Source organism: Euprymna scolopes, chromosome 19, assembly GCF_053919585.1.
Source record: "Euprymna scolopes isolate OS-2025 chromosome 19, ASM5391958v1, whole genome shotgun sequence".
Taxonomy (NCBI): domain Eukaryota; kingdom Metazoa; phylum Mollusca; class Cephalopoda; order Sepiida; family Sepiolidae; genus Euprymna; species Euprymna scolopes.
In genome coordinates, this window is record NC_136500.1 from 45,506,144 (window position 1) to 45,527,457 (window position 21,314).

The 21,314-nt window shown below is 33.0% G+C and overlaps 1 protein-coding gene and 1 long non-coding RNA gene across 8 annotated transcripts in view; one reads left to right on the forward strand and one right to left on the reverse strand.

The window, feature by feature from the left end:
- The window catches only part of LOC145303547 (dihydropyrimidinase-like), a 486,844-nt gene that overhangs the window by 160,038 nt on the left and 305,492 nt on the right, over window positions 1-21,314 (forward strand). The window lies entirely within an intron of this gene.
- Window positions 12,467-21,314, reverse strand: part of LOC145303549 (uncharacterized) — a 93,274-nt gene continuing 84,426 nt past the window's right edge. The window contains exon 2 of the long non-coding RNA XR_013873737.1: window positions 12,467-12,954. This is a non-coding gene — a long non-coding RNA (uncharacterized LOC145303549). The remainder of the gene's footprint in view (window positions 12,955-21,314) is intronic.

Below are 21,314 nucleotides of genomic sequence, written 5' to 3' on the forward strand. Positions count from 1 at the left end.
AATAATCAGTTTCATCACATCAATGACTTGATGTTCCCAAATGGTCACCCTTCTTGTACTGACCAGATTCATCATCGCTTAACTTTCTAGATCTAATCAGAACTAGTGTGTCAATGTGATTATTTTGAATTATTATACTCCTGTTGCCTACCCACTCCTTTCCGTGTGCCACTGTGTCTGTGTCACAGTAGACCGTTAATTGGTGTGTGGATGAAAGAAATAGAAAATGCAAAAGTAACTACAACAAATTGGATAGACTTTCATTATTTATAGGGGACAGATCAACAAGAACTTTTTTTCATTCAACTTGACGATGATCATGTTGTAGTCAATTGGAAAACAGGCCGGTGAAACAGAGTTCCACAGGCAGGCTTGCAAACCAAAACTCCTAACCCAGCTGAACACAATCCATTAGCTAAGAGCCACAGTGTCAGTCTGTTTGTGTGTGAGAGGCACACAAATCCCAACTAATTGTGAGAGATTGTGAGACACTTAGCCAACCGACCGACCGATCTCTTGCTTATATGCTGAAATATAGATATTTGTGTCCTTTGTGGTAGGTTATCCACCTATCTATATGCTAATCTACTGCTAATCTATGGACATTAAAAAAACCTACTGCCTAGTCTCACATCCAGATGATTATTTTTGGAAAAACTCAAGTAATTCATATGCACAGTAAGAAACCATCGAATTGTGTTCAAAATTCCAAACCAGATATATTTTAAACTTTGTGTGGTTTCTCGTCCTTTAGTTAAATTGATTTCCTATAGCAAACGCGATATTCATATGCATTACATGCATGCAGATCACTAAGCATGTAACTACCTAGTGCATGTTTACATAAGTACTTATTGTGTTTAAGTTACGTTGATGATGCTCGTCCATCACTTGCGAAGATGACCATGATTATGCAACTGCTCTGTGAGTTCAAAGATGGCTTGTTAGATCGATTTGAGCTCTGAAGTATTTCCTGCATGTTGGACACCTGGAATAATTCTGTATCAGAGTTGTTGACTGCTCTGTCTTTTCTGATGTCACGTTTTCTTTCTTTCTTTTTTCTTTTTTTTTTTTTTTTTAACTTGTTAAATCATTACTATATGTTGGATTCAATATAATAATAAATACGAAATCTGCATGAATCAAAACATCATATTTAAGCATATTTTACGACCAGGCAATGTTGAGTGGCCTGCTAGCATATATGTAGGCATAAGCCTGACAAATTTTCACGAGAATGAAACGTGGAATATTCTGTGCAGCTTAATTGGCATATATATTTTTATAACTTACTATCTAGCTCTCCCTATGTATTGAGCACTGTTGAAGTAAATACTGAAAATTTATGCATAAAATTATATGTTTGTATATTAATTTATGTGATAAATTCAGTAATCATATATAAAGATTAAGTTTAGAATCCAATAAGTTCTATAAACTTCAGGTGAATATTAATATTTATATAGTAATTCCCACCAAATAAAAAAAGCTCAATACAACCAAGATAGGAAATAGAGTTTGTTATAGAAGAAAAAAATGAAAGACTGTAAAAATATATTTTACATTAATTTATTGTTCGACATATATATATATATATATTTATATTTCTGGTATTAACTTTTTTTTTTTTTTTTTTTTTTTTTTAATTTCACAAAGTTTTTAATTATCTTTTTGATAAAATTTGATTTATTTATATTGCCCAGATTGAATAATCACGTTAACAATGAATTGCAAAATTTTTTTGTTGTTGTTCAATATTAATTTACGTATCTAATTTCATCATATTTTTTTTCTTTTTTAGGTAAGTAATGTCATTGTTTTCTCCTGCCGACGGTAATTATGTTGATTTCATTTTTATTTTGCCTCTTTTTGATTTTTAAAAACCATTTTCATCCACTGCTTCTTATAGTATTGCACAGTCTGATCAGACTGATTACAGGCTTTACTTTTTATCCTAGACTAGCATAAGTGACACCCCAAACAAGGCACAGTACCACTTTGATGTAGGGGGCTATTATCGGGGACATAAGTTGCAGGGATACTATACGTAGTATACTAGATATATATATATATATATATATATATATATATATATACTATACATGGATATTACAGGGAGTTGAGCAGCAAGACATATCTTCACATTACACTTGGACTTCTCTGTCAGTACAGGTAGGGAAGCAAGAACCCGGAAGGGGATTCCAAAATATAGCAGTTCTGGGGAAGAAACTATCAAAGTAGAAGGCTTTCTTCCATCCAGGGATCTCTACTGTGTAAGGGTGAGATTTTGCTGCTTTTTGGGTTTGTCGGGGAAATTTACATCGAGGGGGGGGGTACAAGGGCTTCACTAGTACTCACACTAATATTCATATAAAATCATAGAATTGCTTCAGCTATTTAATTTTTTTATCATATGTAAAATATTATTTTTGATGACCCCCCTCCCCCCCCCCCCCAAAAAAAAATACATTGTTTACATTTTGATTAGAGCGGAGAATTTCTTATCAGATTAATTTCAGACAATGGAGATTGTCTGACTTGCTATTTGCTAGACAAGTTTGGAAGTCAACTTCTTAAGGCTGTCTAATGCACGTAAAACAGATGTTAAACTGAATATGATGGCGCGGAAGAGGAGTAGGAGGAGGATCCATTGATGACAACTTGCCTGTTGTGGGCGGCACAAATGAAATAAAAACAGACAAGAGAAGATGAAAGTTACTGACAAAATGTCTCACCTCGATATCAGACACAAAGATGAGGGGAAAAAAAATGTGTATGATTGACATTATATTTCAAAGATTTGTTTTCTGTGCAAATGTAAAATGTTTAAGGGCTTCATTTTGATTAGTTTTGAAAGAAAATAATCTCTTAGTTTTAATTATCTCTATATAAAAGTTAGGTATGTCTATACATTTATACATTTTTATGTACAGGATTAATTTCTAAATTGACCGACTATTAAGCGGTTGTAATGTGAGATGTATTTAGTTTAATTTAGTTTCATGCAAAGATAGTGAAAAGGAGGTAGAAACCATTTGTGAAAATTCAGATCTGATTTTTGTAAAATTTTAACAATATCTATCAAGCATCAATGAATAAATATTTCTCAAATTTTAGGGGAGGATGAGAATTTTAAAGAGTTTTTAGGAGACATAATATGAGCACAAATTCCCATTCGAAAATTCAGATATTTCAGATTTGCATTGAATTTGAACCAGTCATTAGGCACCAAATAAACAAGATTCCCTGAATTTCAATTTCTTCTTAAGACTCTTTTAGCTTAAGTTTTAGATTTCAAACATTTTCTAGAATCAAAATCATGTAATTGATTTTAATCAAAATTTGAATAAGAATTCTATACATAAGGTTTAGTATTGGTTTTAGTTTTCATAAGTTGACATAAAAGTGATGCAAAATTATTCAACTAATTTTACCTTGAATGAGTTTTGTAATTTAGAAATAGAATACAAAACAGAACTCTTGCATCTATTCCATCAGTGCCAAAACTAATGGCTCTTAGATTTCGTAAAAATCTGCAGGTGCAAAACTAATTAGTACTGGAGAGAAAAAGAAAACAGTCTATAAAAATGTTTATACTTACAAATGAATACAAACATGCCAAAACATAAACCAACTTATTTACATATGGCATACAAAAACAAGTATCTTTCAAGGAATAAATACACACGATCAAAAATTTACTTTTGTCACTAATAATTGGATTGAAAGAATAACAAAAGGATATTTTTTCCTGTACGTCTTTTTTTTTTTTTTTTTTTAAATGGTGCATCCTACTGGATGCCAGACATTTATCCACTACCTCATACATTCTAACCAAGACATATTTTAAAAATTCTGTCTATTTAAAAGTGCAATTGTTTGTATCTTTTTTGCACTTGGTTCACCGAGTATATTTGCCAGTTACTTTTTTAAATACTTTATGTTTTTTATGTTTTCCATGAAACAAATAAAAAAAAGTCTTTGTATATAAATGGATCTTTTATCATCCTGATCTGACATGTGACTCAAATGGTTCATTATTTATATGCATGCATGTGACATATTTTAATTCGCTGTCTTTCCTTTTCTCTTTCAATACTGACTGACACCAATGTTTGTCTTTGATTGTCTCGTGTATTTAGCTAGACTAATAAAACTTGTTTCATCCAGAAAAGCACACAAGGAGACGTTCACTGAGAGTTGTTAAAGGTTTTATTTTTGGAAAGAATTGACTCACATAGGAGAGAGAGAAACTAAGATTCTCTTAGCTAATTAATTATTTAACTTATCTTCTTAAATCTTTGAGTGGCATGAAACAGTTAGGGATAAGATTTTGTACTGTTTTCTATCTACATTATTGGCAGCAGTGTGTCTCGTACAGACTTCCACAGACAACTCTCATTATTGGCGATGTTTGTTGCACAGCTTCCATGTATAGACTGATTTGAAAACTTTTTTCTCTCAGCTCAAAAACCAAAAAAACATAACCAATTCACTTCCTCACATCTCCTGTTGTATCTATGTCATTTGACCACATGCCCCTTGCCTTAACTTTACTACACTCTTATTTTTGATTCCCTCCTGGGAATAGTTCTGTTTTGCAAATTTGGATCATTATGACATGCATTCAATGTGACTCACGTCAAACTCCATACTAGCTGATCTAATCATCATTGACACAGAATGCCTAATGATGATGATGATAACCTTCTATCTCGCGAGATAATGGCTTTCTCAATTTGATACATTGCAGTGTCTGCTGTGGCAATAGTTGAAACTGGAGTTGCCCCTCCAGATGAAGGCCTGGGCAGGTGATGATACATACACCTCTTTTGGTGTAGCAGACAAAATCCGACGGAAAAGCAAGCCAATGCTATTGGAATCAGCACAGCTGCAGGAGTTGCCAGTAAGATGTTGCAGTGCTTCACCGTCTGCATATCGGAACTCCAAACCAGATATTTTTTTTTTTTTTGTCAGGGTTTACTACCTTAGGATGCCTAACACTTATAAGTAACCTAAGATAAAAAAAATCCCTGCTTTCCATCATTATTGTAAAATGCATATTTCATGGAATAAACGCTACATCATCTCTTGATCAAAGCCTTCATGTGATTCACTCGCCACATCTATTATATAAACCTGTTTAGTAAATATAAATGATGAGTGTTTTTTGCTAGAAATGTGTTTCTTTAAAATATTCCATTTGTAAAATCAGTTTAATATTTGTTTTGAGGTTTATTGTATACATTTTAAAACTTGTCATTCAGTTGATTATTTTTTCTTTCACAATTTTATGAATTCATAAGAGAATACAAAATTTGAATCTTTCTCCAATGTTAATCTCAAGTTGCCAGACCTTTATTCATCTCTCATTCAAAATATAGTCCATGCATCTATCAATCGAAAATTGTTTTCACCCAGTTACCTTAGTCTATAATCTTCTCTTGCTGAAATGTTGCATTGGTCCTGTTATTCAAGAGTTGCTTGCGGCTTTTAAAAATTGCTTTGGCCCGTGCACATCTTTCATTTGTGATTTGACATGAAATAAAATATAGTCGGTTTTTTTCGTTATGAATGGTATAATTGCACAGTTGAACACAATTCTGAATTTGTATAAGTAGAAACCATAATCATTTGTCCTCCAGCTATGAGTTAACTAGTGACTTATGTTAAATTGCTTGTATGATTTTGCAATGAACACGGCTCAAAGTGCCTTGTTTGGCATGAAACAGGCAAAACTAATCCATTTTCTAAATTACTTGATACTCGTCAATTTTATTTATGGATCAACAACATGCATGCATACATTTAAAATCCAACAAATATGCCTGCACTATGAGACATTATAAAGTAACTAGACTTTTTGGCCCATTAAAAACGGGCAAAAGTTATAGCCTGTCGAATGGAATTAGTGATTTAGGCCATATTTATGGTTGAATATGGTTAAATTTGTACTCATTTTTATATTAAATACTAATCCTTATTAATACTTAATTGTACATAGAACAGATACTATAATACTTAGTTTGTTGAACTGTATCATAACAAAGATCCATACAAAATTTCAGCCAGATCAACCCAGTAATTTTGGAGAAAACTTCTAGAGTAAATGTGGCATTGTGGTGACTAATTTCTATAATTCTTTAATTGTACATCGAATGGCTATTATAATACTTAGTTCACTGCATTTTATCATAACAAAGATTCATACAAAATTTCAGCTAGATCGGATTTGTAGTTTCTGAGTAAAATTGTAATGAAAATACAGACAGACTAAAAGAATTATGATATAGATTTTAGGCAAGCAATTTTGGTGTTGCATAACTGATTGCTTATTTATGTATTATCTGAGGATGTTTTGCTGATATTAATTTCTACTCATTTTTTTTTTTTTTTTCAGTTGAAATAAAAAAAAATTCTACTCCAGAGGAAATGCGCTTAAATAATTATTTTACTTATTTTATTTTATATAGAAACAATTTTTCTTTTTTGTTGGGATTTTTGTCAAAGAAATAAAATCGTCTGTATGAGTGTTTAATGAAAAATGTGATGTGCAAAAAGTTTTTTTGGGAGGATTGTGCTCCAGATCATGTTTCATGTTTAAGAGCTTTGGTGCTTTCTGGCAACACCCCTATGCTGAATACTAGCAAGAAGAAGGGAAGAAGAAAAAAAAATGAAGGAATGTGAAAAGATAAGGGCTTTACTAAGAAAAGGGGAAGGTTTGGATAAACATCAGACATAAAAATATGGAAATAAATGAAGAATTTGCTTGAAAGAATTGCAAAGAGAAACATACCCAGACATTTTAGAGGAATTGAAGAGAGAAAGAAAATGAGAAAGAATGACATAATATCAGCAAATGTTTAAAAGATGGCGGCGGAGATAAATCAGATTTTTTTTATTTTATTGAGTTCCTGAAGAACATTTTTTTTCCTCAATTGCTTTGAATTAAACGGTCAAAATCCTGGTTATTCAAAACAGTGTTTTATAATATTAGTAACAAAAATTTGTTCTCTCTGGTTACATAGTTTCTATTAGTATATATGACAGATGAACAGTTTACATTGCCCCACTCATGAGGAGGTAATGCCTGAAAGGATGGTATTATGACAACAGAACAAGTATTACCCTAACCCCCACCCCCTAAATTGGGCATTGATAGGTAATACACTAGTTTGAGATAGTAAACTGAATTAAAGATTAAAATGTAGTACTTGTATATTTTAGCTTCAGACAAATTCATATTTAATTTAATTTTATACAAAGAAGGCAAAGAAAACAATTTTTGTAAAATTTAAACGATGAATATCAAGACATTTTTCAAGTTTCAGTTTTTTTTTTTTTTTGTTTTTTTTTTGTTTTTTTCAAAATATTTTTAAGGGTTTTTATGGGTGCACTCTCCATGCAAAAATTGAAATATATCAGAAATTTATTCAATTTGTCTATAGTCATTACAAGTAAATTAAGCAAGGTTTCCTAAATTTCAAATTCTTCCTAAAACGCCTTTAGCCTTCGACATATTCTAGAATGAAACTCGTGTAATAGATTTTGGTAAAAATTGTAATAAGGATTCTAGATATAAAGTTAAACGACATTATATTTTGGTTTTAATCTTCGTAAGAGGATATAAAAATGATGTAAAACTGTTTTGTTTGGGGTGGGGGGAAATAATTTTAATAAATGCTGGGACAGGTAATCTTCTAGTTTTAAATAAAGTTAAAAGATTCGTTCATAAATGTCTTTGTGTCAATTTATGGTTAGCCAAACTTCGAAGCAGTGTTTGGAAATAAGACTCAGCCATTTTTACAGAAAGAAGTTTTTTTGGGAGTGGGGTGCTAATTTTGATTCTAACTCTTTCTCTGCTTTGAGGACAAAGGTTTAAAAACAAAAAAAAACAAAAAAATTGAGATAGAATTTTTTTAATTTTAGGTGTTGACACGTAAATACCTGAATATAATAGCGTGCAGGGTGCATTTTAGGTTATGACGTAATGCATTTGATTTATCATGTTAAGTAAATAGCTATGATGAGATGAAACACTACTTGAAATTTGTGCTATCTTTTTTTTTTTTTGGTCCCTATCATTCAAGCAAAAAACAATAAATAAAAGCAATAAAAAGCACTGTCTTATCTTTGTCTAAAATTACTGTTTGTCTACTTTGAAGAGTTATCTTTTTTTTTAATCTCCCAAAGACTCAGTTTTCCATTTTTGTTTTTTAAATTGAAAACATAAAAAAACATAGCATTTTAAGTAACTTTAACCGTAACCCTAACCCTAACTGTAACATTTAAGATTGAAACTTACTCCTACCAATGCTGCCTTTATAACAGCAACAAAAACTTTATGCTACAAATAAAATGTTTCAGATGCAAAACACAACTAATTCTTTCCAAAGGGGGGGGGTGATATAGTTTGCTTGAAGCATTGTGTGTAATATATATACCTATAGAAGGAGGCAATTTATAGACTAACGACACAGAAAAAGCCAAGTTATTAGGAGATGCAATTTTTTTTTTGTTTTTATTTATTTTCATCATATTTGCTTCAAATTTCACTTTGTCAACTACAGTTGTTAGATGTGAAGCCTGATTATCACAATATTTACAGGAAAACCTTCCTCTTCTCAATTTGAGAAAAAGAAATGCAAATTACAAATCTAGAATTCGATTATGAAAAGTTATTGTGTAAAAGAATTCAACAGATATAATACTCTTTCTTTCTCTCCTTCCCCCTCTCTCTCTCTCTCTTTCTCTCAAAGCTCTTGCTTCCCTTATTTTGTTCTTTAGTCCTCACATTCCCTGAGCAATATTTCTGAGAAAGGAGGAAAGATTGCTGTTTTGGGGTTAAAATCCATACATCTAACTTATTGTTGTCTATTTTTTACCTTGAAAGTAATATCCTTTATTTTTAGTTCCTTACATCAAGTGGCTTCATACCTTGTCTAGAGCAATTTCCACACACGCAAACATATATATAATATCACTTTTCTCTTTGTCCAGTGATCAGACGTTTTTTGACATTAAACAGGGTCATTTCACAGTCCTCATAGTTCAGTAGTCAAACTGTCTTCAAATTTCACTCTGTTGTCTTGTCCAATCACTTGCTTCCAAACTTGCTTTCATCAACTAATCTTTCTGTGATTCAAAACATCCTTGCTTCAGCAACAGTTTATTCAATGAGTGCTGAATATGTAACCAATTTGGTCTTAGGATAACTTCTATACCAAATGTAGTGTGTTAGGCAAATTTTCCAACCTAATGTGTTCAATTTCGCCAGATTTCATTAAATCAAGGGATTTGCTGTAAACATTGCATTTGTCCAGTATAGAGGTTATTCTAACATGGAATAACTTTAAGGTGTGGCAGAGTTATGAAATGCAAAAAATGCTAGTCATAGTAATTTAACCTATTTTAAAAATCATGTTTGTCATGTTTTCTATCCAAATTCTCCAAATAAAGAATTAACATTGATATAATAGCATAAGTTTAACACTATCTTTCTTGAAAATTGTTTCTTGTCTTTTATTTTTATTTTTTTGTTTGTTTGTCTTGGAGTCTCATATTGAGGTTAAGTTTCATGAATAATTTTCAATTTTTCCTTTCATCATTTCGCTTGTGTCGCCCACAAGTGCTATTCAAATCTTAAGCAGCCTGCAGTGCAGCCTTGGGCCATTGACATTAATGTAGGACACACTTCGGAGCATTTTGGATAAGTCACAACAAGTCTGTGCTAGTTGATGATGGAAACCTTTACAGTGAGACTGACAATTTTCTCTGTGCAAAGTAAGCCAAAAGTATTGTTGACGGTTAATTAAAAATAGGACAATGACCATTATTAATGTAATGAAAAATATTTATGGATATAAGAATTGCAATTTGAAAGGAAGACAAATGAAGAAGTTATACATAAGGCAGAGTACAGCAGAAGAAGAAGAAGAAGAAGAAGAAGAAGAAATCTGTTGCAGGTGTGTACATATATAACACGTTGAAATCAGCAGGAGATGAATTAGTAATGCATTACTTGTAGTGATGTTCAACTGGGTTAGGTTGAGCCGGACCCAATGGTGTAAAACACATACACATCAATGCCATCCACCTTCGATGATCGGCAGCAGAATCAGTGGCATGATCTAACCATTTGCAATTCTAGCATCACACACCAAAAACGTGAGGTATCGAAAAGATCTTGTGAGCAGGGAAGTCTAAAAGGCGTGTGTAACAAGATCACCTCTGACAGCCAAGTTCCCACCTTATGTGTTCTCATTGCGATACCAGGATATACATGCGGTTGCGGACTGCTTGTGAACTCTAAATTCCCAACCAACCAAATTAATACAGGAGTAATGCATTTGAGAAACTTACTAGGTCATCACAAAAATAATGGCTGCCTGAAGCACGGTTTTAAAATGTACTTTTAACACAGATTTTGTAGTTTATTTCTGATAAATTTGAACATATATTCTCATTAATAACGTGTAAGAAAATAGTTTTGAAGCATAGAAGACTTTCAATGATGAGCATGCCAAAACATGACCTTCAGCTTCATATGTTGCATGAAACATGCTTCTGAAACTTCTGCCAATATCAATTAGAGCATGCGAATATGGATCCATAAGCGATCGGATAGTACAAATGTGGTTTGAAAAATTCTGTAATGGAGATGAAACACTTGAAGCTGAAAAAGATAAAAGACAGCCATGTAATCTTGAAAAAGAATAATTGCAGTTTTGGAGCAACATCCATGCCGAAATGTCAAAGAAATGTTTCAGACATTTGCTGTCAGCAATGCAACAGTCTTAGTTATTTACGGCGTGTTGAAAAGGTGAAAAGGTTCAATAAATGGATTCAACGAGTATCAAAAACTTATGCTCTATATAAAGTTGTGCTCGATGCTCTGTCTGCATAACACCAATGACTATTTTCTTGACTGAATAGTCACTAAAAAAAAGCACTCATTAAAATTATTATGATGATAGTATTAATCATTAACCTATTAACCAAATGCATCCTGGTTATAAAATCGACAAAAAAAAATATTTAAAAAAGTATTGTATATAAACACATTTCTCCCATACAACCCCCCCCCTTTAAACTGCAATTAATCATTTATTACAAAAAATCCAAAATGATTAACTTACTAATACACAATAACCTAATACCCAACGACAATTCACTAAAAACTAGTAATGCTGTGTATGTTTTAAAGAGAATGTATCTCCAAAATCAATTCATGACTTGAGCTAGTATTTCTCGCTGGCTTATATGTCACTTGACTTCTCATGACAGCACCATCTACCAATATCTAGTAGCACATGATATGCCCAAAAATGAATTCAGAAATATATTAATAAAATATTATAGCCATCCCCCATTATAACCTGCACCTCCCCATCATAGAAGCCATACTCATTCGCATAAACAAACCACCATCAATCAGGCTCAATACGAAGGAGGAGAATGTACGTTTAAGTGCTTTTAAACAATTTTAATCAATTTTTTCAATAAATTCATTAAACGTCATTTTTTAATTCATCACGTGCCTGAAGATGACTCATGGGGGTTAAAAACGTTTGCAGCTATAGTGGCAAATTTCTTTTTACGCTGAAATAGAATGTTTAAACATTGGCTCGCCAAATGGAAAAGATGAATCACAAGAGAAACAAACAGGAATTATTTCTACTGTTTAACGAAACATGCATAAGAGAGAAAAAAATGCTACCTAAATATACCAATTGTGATTAAAAGTGAATTCATTATGATGACTATAAATGATTAGGTCAATGACTCATTGTGATGAATCCTCTAAATATTTCTCAAAACCAAAGTTGCAGCTGCAAATGGTTGTGATTGTCTGGTGGTCTACAACAGGCGTTATTCACTACAGTTTTTTGGAAAACAATCAGAGCATTAGTGCTGAGAATTACTGCAATCAATTCACTGATCTGCAACTTATACTTGCAAGAAAGACGTGCATTGATGAATCAAAATGGTTCCATTCTGCTCCACAATAATGCACGACCATATATTTCAAGAAGGACTTTGCAGAAACTCACAAACTTGGAAGATGAAACCTTACCACATCCTCCATATTCTCCAGATCTTTCGCCTACTGATTTTCATTTTTTAAGCACTTAAAAAATGCTAAAATATTTCGGTCTAAATAGGGAGTGGAGTAAACTTTCCAAGATTTTGTTGCATCACAACCAATAACGTTTTTTTATCAACGGGAAATAAATAATCTCTTAGATTGATTGTAGAAATGCATCGGTGCTCAATGTTCATATTTTAAATTGATTTGAACATTTCTACTGTTAATTTTTCATGAATAAATGTACTTCTGAAATCGGACATTATTTTTGTAACAATCTAATATTATGCAGTTTAATAGGTATAATTATGCTATAAGTATTAGGTTGACAAGAAAGTTCTTGTGGTTTTTGACTTTTAAATTCAGACGAACATAATCTTGGTTCAAATAAACATTTATTGGTCGAAATAAGCACCATCAAAATGAACATACTTTTGCCGACACAAAACAATTGTATTTATGCCAGTAACGTAAAAATCTTGTGTTCTGGTGGCGATGAAGTTGCTGAAGGCGTTTTTTTTTTTATTTCACTTAGGTATATGAATCATTTTACTCACACAGAAAGTTGTTGAGATGCTTGAAAAAGTGGTAGTCAGTAGGTGAAAGGTCTGTTGAGTATGGTGGATAAAGTAATTCCGTAGCCAAATTCATCCACTTTCTGCAGAGTTGGTTTAGCAACGTGCAGTCAGGCATTGTTGTGGAGGAGAATTGGGCCTTTTCTTAAACCACCATTGTGCTGTGCGTTCAGTAGTTGTACCTAGGTCAAATGGTTCGTTGATATCGCAAGCTGTTTCAGTTGCTTTTTTATTGGAATAAGAAAATTGTGTGAATTTGTTTTCTTTTTTTTCCATCTTGTATCCAATGTTCTGAAAAAAAAACATAATTGCTTTAAAACGATTGTAATTTAAACGATTAGATAGCGCGAAAAACGCTCTTTAAAATGATATATAAAGTAAAGGTATTATAATGAAAACTTATTTGGAATCAAAATTATAAATTCCTCAAGAACTTTTGTCCTCAACCTAATATATATATATATATAGCAGTCCTGTTTAAGTGCTGTTGGCATTTTGATGCTGCCTTGTAGTTGCTGTTGATGATGATGATGATGAAGAAGAAAGAAGACAAATAGCAACAAAATTATCATTCATGATGATTTTGTTGCTATTTGTTTCCCTGATATCTTTCTCTTACAAATTTTTTCTAGAAGGATATCGGATACTGACGGGGGGGGGGGGGTCACCTAAAGTTTGCCAACATCCCTAAGTGAAAGTGTTTCTGTGAAACAAACTGGGTTCGAACTTGGATCACCCAGTCAGTGTTCTTAACCACTTAGACACAGTCACCTGATGGTGATGATGACTATGAAGTTTGTGTTCAACATAGCGTAATATAGTCATAGTATTGTTGCTGTTCGTTATTATAAAAAGAAGGAAAAAAATAAGCTTGGTTGATTTTGGTGTTTGAAGTATCGTATAGATTGAAAATGATTGAGTCCTAAGGGGGTTTTATAAGCAAAGTTCGTTGGAAATTAGAAAAATTATCACCATGTGTACAATTGATCGAGTGGCTAATTTTCAATTTATAACTAAAAAAGCAACCTGCAAACAAAATGTAATGTCAGCTTGTGTTGAATCAAACCATCCTAAACGTTTTATTCAATATCTAAATAATCTCCACCATTGATAGATACTATGACAATTCAACTTTTGTTGAAAATTAGAAAAGTTGATGTCTTGTGTGCTTTTTAGTCCAGAACAAGTTAAAAAAAAAAAAATCCTGGTAAATTTTTATTTTCTGTTCACCTTAACATTCACATTTAAATTGTGGACTTTTATAGTTTTGGGGGTATGCTGAAAACAAATATCACATTTAAATTTGACGCAGACAAGTAGTTTTCTGGATATTAAGACATTTTTTTTCCAATCAATGTATTACTGAATGTCAGTGGCGTTTGCATTCTTAACATAAGAAGGAGGGCGTGTTTTGTAACATGTATGCACATTAGCTTTTTTCAGGTTGGGGAAAAACATGGTCACCAGTGAAAACATAATGGATTACATTGGATAATAAATATCTTAATATTCATAAAACTACTTTTCTCCTCCAAATTTAAATGATATTCGCTTTCAGCATAACCTAAAAACTATAATGGAAGCAACAAGTATTAGATCAAACCAGCCGAAACATTGAAAAAAATCCCATTACTTGTAAACAAAAAAAAAGTTTAAAAAAATACAACTTTAATTGTTCATATAAAGTTCATTTTTCACAGCTAATACATTGAATCTCTTTCTGATACATAGCATATCAGATAATAATATAAACTTGCAGGACTCGTGGAAATTCCACAAAATGAGAAATATATTTAATCAACAAATATGTTTTTCATAACACTGATATTTTTCTAGATAGCACAAAATATTCAGTTTTTGCACAGAAAAAACTAATAACACACAACAAATATGAGTTTATTAACATTTCTATAAATTAGTGTCCATTGTATTTTAAATATAGAACTGATCAAAAATGAGATAAATTCATAAATATTTAGAAAGTAATATTGTGCTACACTAGTTCAATACGAATAATAAAATCACGTAAGAGACAATCCTTAAATTACTCCTTCAGTTCAGCGCCTTATTTTTCATCTGTTTCTTTTGAATGTTTCCTCTTTCTTTGGTGAAGAATTGCTACACTAGAAATTAATCTGAGTTCCACCATTATAACAATAATCGCATATGTATCATATAATGATATTCGTAAATGAGACTCCTACATCAAAGAGAGGTCATTCTCATTCTTGTTAAAGATTGCCAAATTGAGCTTTTTAAAGCCAAATTTCACAAATTTAGTTTTTTTTTTTTTTTTTTTTTTTTTATTTTTTTTTTGAAGCAGTTTCACTTTCAAAAATTTTATTTGGCCTTTTTCAAAGTGTAAGGTATGGATGAATTAAGGAAGGAGTTAACAGAATATTATATAGATATTTCTTTTAATAGTAAAAGGAAACAAACAAACAAAAAACGAATTTGAACCATCTATAATATAAATCTCACTTATCTGTCTATGTTTGTATGTCTGTCTAATACTTTCGACAGAGGTGACAGATTTTCATGAGATTGGAAGCATTTTGAAGCTCGACCCTTCGAACGATAAATATCGAAAAATTGGCCAAAAACATTAATCCTCCACCACCTGAGTGCTTTTCTACAGGGAGGGGTCACTTTTTTTCGCCGATATTTTCGAAAGCCATGCCCTCCTTTTGATTGCCTATGTCACTTCCGGTTTTGCAATGGATGCAACAGCAGAGATGTCACTTTTTTTTTTCACATTCTTTTCTTCCTTCGCAGTACGGGGTCGAGCCTATCTGCCTACTACCACTTTTTTTTTTCTCAACACACACCTCCAAACACCCGGGCCTGGTGCTACCAGATCAGGCTGTCTACTGACTTCCTGAGATGAAACGCACCTACATAGATGTCTTTGTTTTTTTATTCCCTCTTGCAAAACTTAGTCATGTTCTGCGAAAACAAAAACAAAAACAACATTCTCCTCCCCCTCCCCTCCCTCGTTTTCTTTTTCCTTCACCTCCTCACCTTTTTTTTTTTTTTTTTTTTTTTTTTTTTTTTTTTTTTTTTTTTTTTTTTGCCTAGTTGGTAGGGCGATAGAACATACCAACTGCCCCCCTGCAGAGGGTAAAAATCCTTCAATGGGACCACCAGTTGACCGTTGGTGGCAACCCGTAATGCATTAAGAACGGGATCCTGGTGGTTGAGTGGAACATGCCTAGGAAATAATAACATGATACTACAACACACCACTTTGGCCCTTACTAGGCTAGACGGGAGGTTGGATAGGCCCGATCCAATCAATCGGTTGGTCATGACAAGCACTAATTCAGACAATCCAAACAAAAACACACTAACACTCAACATAAACAATAAACTGAATTAATAAGCGATGGCTGAAGGGTCAATCAAGCTGGGAAAAAGGTAACCATCAGGAATAATAAAAATACAGGGAAATCCCATACTTGGGTGGGCATAACCATATATTGTGAATGCTTGGAAACCTCCCCATGTTTGAGTATACCAGCTATGTAGCCCTGGAGAATCGAGGCGAATGGGATTTACCCCCTCATAGTTCTTCCCCATAAGGGGCTCCGAGGAGGGTGGGGAGCATGGCTGACGAATTTTTCAAAAATTATTATGAATACCAAAAAATCCAAGAGACCACACACAGAAATTGACTCTGACAGCGACAATGAAGATACAAACTTTCCAAGATTCATCGTGCTAGAAGCAACGTCTAATATACCGTTAACTAAAATGTCACCCTTCATTATCCAAAAGGTAATATCAAGCAAAATAACACCTAAAAATGTCAAAAAATTAAGGAATGGTACCATATTGGTAGAAGTACTAAATAAAAAACAGGCCAAAACTCTACTTCAACTACAAAAATTGCATGAAACAAACATCAAAGCTTATCCACACCAAACACTAAACTACTCCAAAGGAGTCATAAAAAACCAGGAAATCTCCGTCTGCACAACAGAAGAAATCAAAACAGAACTAAAAAACCAAGGGGTCACAGATGTAAAAAGAATCACATTTAAAAAAAAAGGAGAGGTAATATATACAAACACTTATATATTAACATTCAATTATCCTCAAATACCAGAGACCATCAATATAGGTTATGAAAGAACGAAAATAGAACAATACATCCCAAAACCTTTACAATGCTACAACTGCCAAAAGTTTGGACATAATAAAGACCAATGTCTAAGATTCTTCACATGTGGAAACTGCAGTGAAAAAAACCCAGACCACGATGAAGAAGACTGTCCAAATAAAACCAAATGCACAAACTGTCAAGAAGAGCACCACTCTCACTCAAAACAGTGCAAAATATATAATCAAGAGAAGGAAATAATAACAATCAAATATCAAAAAAATATAACCTTCCAAGAAGCCCGCAAAGAAGTCACAAATCGCACCAAAAACTCATATGCCACAATAACCCAACAAGCAAACAAAATGTACAACTACAATGAACTAAACCTTGCTCCAGAAATTGCAAACCTAGCAAAAGAACTAAAGAACATACTTGAAGAATTAAAATCTTTTTTATCAGAACTGAAAATAAACTCCAACAGCCAAATAAAAGTCAGAAACGAACAACCCAGTATAAAAGAAAACGAAACAAAGGAAATCAGAAAAACTTCCATCAATATTGAGGAATCAATCCCTAAAGAAATGAAACCTCCTCAATTATCAAAACGTGAAAGATCCAAGTCACAAACAAGGACAAAAACAGATGTTAAAAATAAACACACAACAACAGAAAAAATGGAAATAGAACAGAACAACAAAAAAACTACCCCCCAAAAACAAAATGACAAACAAAAAACAGAATTAGTATTAATTGAAAATGAAAATAAATTTGAACTAGTTGAAACTGATAGCCAAAAAAGACAGTCAAGACAAAGTAAATCTAAAAGTCCCAGACCAAAACCCAAAAAAAGCCTCTCACCAGAAACAAGAAACAGACCATCCACTTCCAAAAGAAACACCCAAACTAACATCGAAACTATGGACGTAGACATAAACACCAACAGTCCAAAACCAAAAGAAAATATAAACCATGACTAACAAAATCCTACAGTGGAACATAAGAGGATTAAAAATTAATATCGAAGAAATGCAAATACTTATCAAATCCTTATGTCCTGCAATAATTTGCTTACAGGAAACACACTTAAAAGAAAATGACAAAATTAACATAAAACACTACTCAATATACAACCACATAAACAAATTATCATGCAAAGCCACCGGTGGATCATCAATACTGATAAACGAAAACATTCCACACAGCAAAGTGAACTTAAAAACAAATATGCAAGCTGTTGCAATAACTGCAACACTACACAAAACAATAACCCTATGCTCACTCTATATACCACCAAATGAAACAATAAACGAAACTGAATTAAACAATATAATCAAACAACTACCTAAACCTTTTCTACTGTTGGGAGACTTCAATAGTCATAATATATGGTGGGGCAGTAAAAAAAACAACAAAAGAGGCCAAACCATAGAAAAAATAATTAACCAAAACGATCTATGCCTACTCAACAACAAAGAGAATACATATATGCACCCACCAACGGGAACCCTATCAGCAATCGATATAACACTATGTGACCCAACTATATATATGGATTATAGCTGGAGAACACATAAGGATGCATGCGGAAGTGACCACTTCCCAATCATAATAGAAAACGAGAATCCCAAGCCAGAAGACAAAACACCCCGCTGGAATTTACAAAAGGCAAATTGGGAAAATTTCCAAAATACATGTCAATACAGATTAATACCTGAAGCGAATCCTGACTTAGAACACATCACATATTTCAGCAACACCCTACTCACAATAGCCGAGGAGAACATACCAAAAAGTTCCACTACTACAAAATATAACAAACCCTGGTACAATAAAGAATGCAAAGAAGCTATAAGAGCCAGACGTGCAAACCTAAGGAAATTTAAAAACAGTCCAACGAAAGAAAATTTGGACACCTATAAAAACAGCAAAGCCAAAGCACGGAAAACTATCAAAGAATCAAAACGGAACTCGTGGAAAGATTATGTAACAAAAATTAATCAAAACACAAAACCCAAAAAAGTATGGGAGATGGTCAGAAAAATAGCAGGAAAAAATACAAAGAACCCTATTAAACACCTTATATGCGACAACACAAAGATTACCGACAAACAAAATATCGCAAATAAATTAGCAGAACAATTCTCAATGAACTCATCATCAAAAAACCAAAATAAAAAATTCCAAGCTATAAAGAAAAATGAAGAAAAAATAAAAATAAACTTCAAATCAAAAAATGAAGAAAACTACAATCAATTATTCAACAGTGCAGAACTAGAGGAGGCAATAAACAAATCTCCCGATACAGCAGTCGGCCCCGACGAGATCCATTATCAATTCCTCAAAAAACTACCAAAACCATCACTGGACTACTTATTACAAATTTACAATGAGATATGGATAACTAACAACATTCCAAAAAACTGGAAGCAGGCAACAGTAATCCCAATACCCAAACCAAAAAAAGACCATACAAACCCAACAAACTACCGACCCATTGCACTAACTAGTTGTTTGTGCAAAACTTTTGAAAGAATGATTAACGAAAGATTAAATTGGTACTTGGAAAGCAAAAATCTAATTACAGAAAGCCAGTCGGGTTTCAGGAAAAATAGAAGCCCCACCGATCACTTAATAAAACTGGAAACACGCATAAGAGAAGCATTTGAAAAAAAAGAACATCTAATAGCAATTTTTTTTGACATGCAAAAGGCGTATGACACCGCTTGGAAATACGGAATCCAAAAAGACCTGTATGAACTAGGACTTAGGGGTAGAATGCCAGAAATTATCAGAAATTTCTTAACAAATAGAAACTTCCAAGTACGGATGGACAACACTTATTCAGTCCAAAAAGATCAAGAAATGGGGGTCCCCCAAGGCAGTATCCTGTCTGTCACCCTCTTCAACATTAAAATAAACAATATCATAAAAAACATAGACCCAGGAATTGAAAATGCCCTATACGTGGACGACCTACTTATATACTACCAATCTAAATATATACAAACAGCCGAACGCAAACTACAACTCTGTCTGAATAAAATAAACAAATGGGCCATAGAAAATGGATTTACATTCTCAGAGGAAAAAACTAAATGCATCCACTTTTGCAAATTACGAAAATTCCACCACGACCCCAACCTGAAACTGGATAACAAGAACATCCCACTTACCGACCAACATAAATATTTAGGTATTATATTTGATAAAAAATTGAACTTTATACCGCATATAAAATATTTAAAAGCAAAATGCCAAAAGACAATGCAATTGATCAAAGTCCTAGCACACACCGATTGGGGTGCAGACAAAGTCACATTATTAAAATTATACCAAACTCTAATCAGATCTAAAATGGACTATGGATGCTTCATCTATGGAGCAGCAAGGAAGTCCTACATAAAAGAACTAAATACAATCCACCATCAAGGATTAAGATTAGCCTTGGGAGCATTTAGAACCTCTCCAGTAGAAAGCCTCTATATAGAGGCCCACGAGCCTCCACTGATTCTAAGACGACAGAAGTTAGCGCTACAATATTACCTAAAGCTGGTATCAAGTCCAACAAATCCTGCATATCAATGTACCCTTCACCCACAATACACACATCTCTTCAACAAGAAAGAAGATATCAAGCCCTACAGCCTCCGGATAAAAAACCTTCTCACAGAAGCCCAAATGGACATTACAAAAATACATAAATATAACAAATCAAAAACTCCACCCTGGATGATCAAACAACCACACATAATATTAAAATTAAATAAATATCCCAAAACGAAAACCCACCCATCAACCTTCCATGAAGAACTACTTATCATCCAGAATACATACAAAGAATATACACAAATTTACACTGACGGATCAAAAGATGGAGATAAAGTAGGATGCGCAGCCATCCACAAAAAAATAAAACTAAAGAAAAGGCTCCCAAACGAATCTTCTATTTTCAGCGCAGAAGCAACAGCCATAGATTTGGCACTGAATATAATAACCAATGATGACCATCAAAAATATATCATATTTACTGACTCACTTTCAATACTCATATCTCTAAAAGAAAAAAAAATGACAAACCCACTTATTACAAAATTGCTAAACAAAATAGATGCCATAACCATGAAAAAAAACATTATCTTTTGCTGGATACCAAGCCATATCGGCATATACATGAATGAACAAGCAGATAAGGCAGCAAAGGAAACTCTGCAACAAAACCACATAAGTGGAAAAATCCCCTATACAGACCTAAAGACTAAAATAAACACATTTTTGAAGAGAAAATGGCAAGAAAACTGGAGCTCATGCACCAAAAACAAACTATTCCAAATAACACCAAATATTGGAACGAGAGACACCAAAAAGTTAACAAGAAAGGAAGAGGTAGTAATGACCAGACTGCGAATAGGTCACACTCACATCACCCACTCACATCTACTAAAAGGGGAGGAGACACCAAACTGTATAAGGTGTCAAGAACCCTACACAATACACCATATACTGACAAACTGCATTGACCTTGAACAAATCCGAACAAAGTATTACC